Below are 6179 nucleotides of genomic sequence, written 5' to 3'. Positions count from 1 at the left end.
GCTACATTACTGGAAGAATCACACCAGGTTCTGATCAATTAAGTGAAAAATTAAAAATTTCTAAGAAACACTGGCAAATGTGAGGATTTGGGCTGTGTGCCAAACTTTGTCAAAATCAGAGTGGGGGTTGCTTTGTTGATTTCAATGGCTTTTGGGCTGGCCCTGTGAGGAAGGCTAAAAGGCTGCTGCATGAGAAAAAGGAAGTTTAAAGCTAAGAAGCCACAATCTAAAATCACTTCTTTAGTATTATGCACCGTGGGCAGCCACAGCAGCAACAGCTTGTGTGAGAGAGAAAAGCATAAAGCAGAAGGCTGTGAGAGCAGGGATGTTTTTAAATGGTATGGAGTTTTCCAAGGTGGTATGAGGAAATGCCTGAAGGCACAGGTAGGAGAGACTATGAAATATAATTTATATAATATTGGTATAATACTTTGTAGCAGAGATTTGTTCAGGGAAAAGGCAGTCACTTGATCTCTTTGTTGTCATTTGGTCTTTTTGTCTTACCTGGCTCTGTGGCCCATGAGGATAGGTGCAAAAAGTGAGTGCTACTAGCAAGAGGAAATGTGATCATTTCAAAGTGTTAGGCAATTGGGGGGAAAAAAAAAAAAAAAAGGAAATTATGGATCAGTTTCCCCAGCTCCACAAATGTGAGAAGCAGTGACTGGCTTATTGTGTTCACCCTATACATTTTGCTTTAAACTGAATGCTGAGAATGGATTCCTGTTAAAAACTGTGTCTCTAAGGGCTTCAGCTGCACTTCCTTCCCCCAGCATGGTGCTGTTATGCACAGAGCAGGCTCCCTAGTAGTGGTATAACATTTGATTCCCAGGTATTGAATTATCCTTTTCTATTGATGGGATTTCAGGGAAGTGGAGGCCTGTTACCTAAGTAAGCAGTGGTGTGAGGTGGAAATGCACTGCCTGCCTTCTTCTAAAGGAGGTGCTGTGTTAGGATGAGGATCCTTTGCCCTCATCACCAGACATGAGCCTTTGGTCCTGAGAGTGCATTGCTACAAAGGGTGTTGGTGACACTGTGGTCATCTATTCCCTTTAAATGGACTCCTTCATAATGCTTTACAGCAGATCCTTATTTGAGAAAGCAGAAACCAGGGTGCACTTGAGAGGTTTGTTGATTTGATCTTTTTCTGCGGAGGACAAGCTCTTGCATGGGCACTGGTTTGTCACACGAAGCAGTGCAAACTATATTTTGCCTTTATCTGCAAACAAGACCTTACTGTGGTGGATAACACCAGTGAAACATGTGTCCAAAGTGTTCTCCTTCATCACTTCTGTCTTCTCTTCTTTAACCTTCTCGGGGTGTCTGTACTGCAGATCATCTCTATGTACCCAGCTAGGGCTGGTTCTTTATCAGGGGAAGTGCTTGACTGAGCAGCACCCAAGAAGAATGGTTACTAGGCTCTGCTTTGCACTGCTGTCCTACCCAGCAGTGCCTACAGGTGTGCGAGTCTGGGCCAAGGGCAGGGGTCTCTTGTTCCAGCTGGGCTGTCTCATGGGAAGACTTGGTGTTCTTTCAGCCCTTGGCCATGCCATATTATGACCCCGTGAGACAAGGCTTTAGGGAAGGCAGTGAGTGAAGCCACCAGATGGTGCCCTAGGTCCTCTCTGCTCTCTTTCCTGTCCCCTGCGTGCCCACATGCCCCCGCCAGCTTCCCTGGTAACCCTCGGACCACAGACTCCCCGGGGGTGGGCAGCTACAGCTGTGCAGACCATCCGCAGCCAGGACTGTCTGCTACCCCTGGGGCTGGTGACTCTGACACTCCTCAAAGGTCTACGCCATGGCCCAGGTGCCACCAGCACCTGTGAGGAGATGGGGACAGGACAGGCTCCCCTCTTTTGCGTCCATGACGTCTGGAGCAATTGCTTCATCAGATACCAATGTCTTGGCACAGGACTGCCCATGCAAGGGACAGGAGAGTGGCTGCTGACACCATCACTGGGTCAGAGTGGCATCTGAAATGCAAAATTAGATGTTGGGGGCTGCTTGGAATTGCCACCACTTTCTTTCACCATTTGGAAAAGGCATCTTATCTTGGGTTTGGGAAAATTTATTGTGTGTCTGTGGTGAAAAAAATCCTTTGCACCATATGCTACTTCTCTTCTTTGCTATGTCAGGAAACTGATGAAGGCTCAGATATTGCTCTTTCTGTGTTTTGGGACTCTGCTGGTCAAGGTGTGCAATGCACAGTGAATTATCATTGAGAGTTTATAAAGAAAAAAAGGGCAGCTCAGAGAGCACCAGTGATCTCCAAGAGAAGAATGAAAACCTTCAGTGTCTTCTCTTGCTTGATTCTCGGGCAAGCCAGGCTCCACTTGCTGTGAGGGATGAAATGTTTTTCTTTCTTAATGATAAAGTAGAAATGCAGATTACTATTAGTAACTAGTATGTCACTAGGTCCTTCACTATTAATAACTAGGCCTGTAAACTGCTGGAATGTGTTGTGAGCTGTGAATCTTCAATGTTCACAGCATCTGTGCATCACAGAGCTGCCACTATGCAGCTGCCTGGGGGCAAAGTGTGATGGTGCCCTGACAGTACCAGGCAGGTTCCTGTGGTGAAGTGACACAGAGAAGCTGCTGCTCAGGGAAGGACTGTTTCAGCAGGAGGGGAGGGCTCCCATTTCAGGAGGAAATCTTCTTCACTAGCTGATGAACCTCTCCTAGAGCTCCTCTTTTCCTTCAGCTTTTTGAAATATGTGGGTTGTGTTGTATCACTCTGGGCCACATGAAGATTTGGATATACAGCTGGTAGGGCCAGGCAGGTCAGCCACCCTGCTTTAAAGAGTTAGAACATAATTATCCAAATTGGAACAGGGTGAGCATGAAAAAGCTAACATATGGGCTTCTTCAAAACATTATGTCTTTTAATAACCTGTCAGGGCCTCTGGTTTCTATCCCATCTGAAAGATTCATCTGCCTACAATTTTGTGCAGTGATATCTGAGCACTTCCAGGGGTAATAATTGTATCCAAAATACCTGTGGCACAGTGAGCTTCCCTCCCTTGTGAGAGAATTAGTGCTGTAATGCCCATAATGGTGCTTTTGGCACTGACACGTACTATTAAAATCAGAGGTTTCAGAAGTTCTTGCAAGGCTCAGTATGTCATTTCAGCTTCATGCATGGAAAAAATGGAGACTCAGGAGCTCAAATGACTTTTCCAAGACTATGGAGCATCAGAGGTGAAGTTTGGAACAGAATTCAGGTTTGTGTGTTCTTAATTCTATCAGGTTGTCCAGGAAGAAGCCAGTAGCTGGGTAAGTAAGAGCTACTGAGCTACTTATAGTTTAGGGAAAAATAAAGTTTCTTCCTGAGTCACCAGCGCTGGGTTCTGCTGCACTTAGCTTTTCATTTTTGATTTCTTATGCAGGTATCAATCAGACCTGCATCTGCCTAGTTGAGATAACAAAGCTGCAGAAGTTACTCCTCTCTTTTACAGAGGCGTCCATCATTTTGACAATAAGTAAAGCTCATCAGATCCAAATGACCATGGAAAGTCCAAATATGTATGCCGTAATTCTCCAAATAAATGTTTACAGAGGGAATGTGCTGAGTTGTTGCTCATCCAACCCATGAAGTCTTTCTGATTGCTGAAGAAGTTCCTGAGCTCATGGAGGGAAAAGCAAATGACTGCAGCTGAGTTGCAAAGGCTCTCTCCACTCCCAAGGAAGGAGGAAGGGAAGTCCCTACCATCACAACGATTAGATGCTGGAGAAGGAGGTGTGAGGAGAGGTGATAATGATCATAGTTATGTGAATGGAAATGCTTGCCATTCTTTTTAATGTTTAAAGGAAGCCACAGTTTTGAAGTGATGTAATTCCTGCTCAATTGGGTTGTTTATTCAAGCAATACAGTGCAATCCTGTGCTGGCACATGGGGGAGAGGAAGCAAAACTTCAGCTTGGCTCTTTTGGGATTTCTCTACACTTTCAGACTCATTCAGGTAAAGGCAGGGTGTGAATCTGAAGTATGCAGCTCTTCCAGCATGGCCCTCTGTACAGACTGGCCCTTTGCTAAGGAATGTGCAGAACGCAGATGGGGGTTCTGAAGGAACCACTTTAGTAGAAGGAACTGTAGCTGTTCTCCCCATAAGATTTAAGATCTTGCTGTCCATCAAAATCAGGTTAGCTATTTTGGGTTCTTGTAGAGCTAAAATGAATGCAGCATCTCTCATTTCCAGTCATGATAAGTCACTAGATATCAATTCTTAATTGCTTGATTAATCTTGAATTTTCAGAGCTGACAGTGCCTGTCCGAGCATTTAGACAAGAGCTACATTTAAAAGAAAGGAGAAAATGCTTCTTTTTTCTTTTTTTTTTTCTTTTCTTTAAGCATGGTCTGCAAAGTAAGAGCATGAAATTACAGAGATTTGTAACATATGTTGTCCTGAGAAAGATGGACCATTAAGCAGAGTGCAAATGAAGCAGTCACAGGTTTGTGATGGGGGGGGGGTGATGAATTAGTTTTAGCATATGCTTCAGCAATTTCTTACAAGATAATGTACATTTTTGCTGTATACATTTGCTGTATATTTGTGTGTGTTAGGCCATGTTTTTCATATATATAAATAAGCAGAAAGGTTTCCTTCATGAAGATCATGACATTTTTATGTAGACAAAGACAATTTAAGGTCAACACTTATGGGGGACTATACCCTTGCGTGCTTTGTGTATGGATGCACTGATAACGTGATCACTGCACATGCCTCCTAAAGGGTGGTGTTAAAAAATATAGACCAAATAAAAAAGAAAAGACATTCAGACTCCTTACAGAACATTTATAAAATTGTTTGGGCTTTTTTTCTTGCCTGTTTTTTCTTCCCCCCAGCAATGAGTGTGTGGCACATCTGGGCTTACAGTGACATGGTGTATCAGCCCTTGCTTTGAAGCAACATATTAAACTGTCAGGTCTCCTTTTCTGTATAACTAGAAAGGCTAGAGAATATGATGGCACAATGTGATGTAAAGGTGTTATGGGTGCAAGCTTTCCTATGTTACATCTTTTACATCCTATCTTGGTTTCATCCTTCTAACTATGGAATATTAAAGATTGTTTTCATTCTAATTAACTACTCTATCTGCCACAGACCTCAGAAGTGGTTAGTGCTGTCCAGGACATCTACTCAAAGGTCTGTGTAATCCAAATGAATGTTTATTAAAACATCAGTGCTGTTTTTTGCAGGTGGTGAGCCAGTGACATCCCAAGGAAGTCATAGTTATAAAAGGGAAAAATTCTGACAATAGGCCTTCCTGTCCACAGCCCCTCTGAATACCGTCTGTGAATTCCAAGACTCTGTCTATACTTACCCACATGGTTATTTTGGTCTACAAGTGCCTCCAGCAACAGCATGGAGAAGGGAGATTTCCACGAACTGGGCTGGGACCTACTGCTCTGCAGATGTCCCAGTCTGCGAGCAGTTAAATGGTCCCAAAGGCATACTGTCCTCATGTAATCCTTTCCTGCAGTCAGGATTTCTTTAGTGGTTTCCTGTGTGCTTTGCTCCATAGTCTTGTGTGAATCAGGTGATGGGAGCTCCTGTGGGATGCTGTCTTGCAGTCTTGTAGATTAATGTTTCCTTTACTTAATTTACTATATATCTATACCATTTATACTCACTCAGATAACCCTAAACATTCTTTCTTGCTCCCTGATGCTTCTGTGCCCCTGAAGTTCTCACCTGCAATTCCCATGATGCTCTTCACAGTTGTTATTTGGCCAACCTACACATGCTGTAATCTCTTCCATCTTTTTATGTTCCTCTTGTTTTATTTCCCTCCAAGTTGTTGACATGTAGCTAGCACCGCGTTGTCCAGAACTAAACGTGTCTTCGAGCTGCGGTCTCACTACTATATTAAAAAATGGGACTATTGCCCGTATCTCTCAGAAGAGGTCTCTGCCTTTACAACCCCAAATTGAATTAACTGCATGATTTTTGCTGCCATATCACATTGCAAAAACATATTAAATCTGCTGTCTACTGTCTCCCCGAGGTCTTCTGGCATTTCTGCTTTCAGTGCTTGAGCACAGATGATTCCTCTCTTCACCTCAGTTTCTGTCTTTCAGTAGCTCGTATGTTGTACCTACTGCCTTTGTAGACACGTGGGATCATTCAGTGTTCCTCTTTGAGGAACAGCAGTGTGATTCCTTACACATAAGTAAATTCCC

Source organism: Haemorhous mexicanus, chromosome 5, assembly GCF_027477595.1.
Source record: "Haemorhous mexicanus isolate bHaeMex1 chromosome 5, bHaeMex1.pri, whole genome shotgun sequence".
Lineage (NCBI taxonomy): Eukaryota > Metazoa > Chordata > Aves > Passeriformes > Fringillidae > Haemorhous > Haemorhous mexicanus.
Note: the sequence above shows the minus strand (reverse complement) of the source record.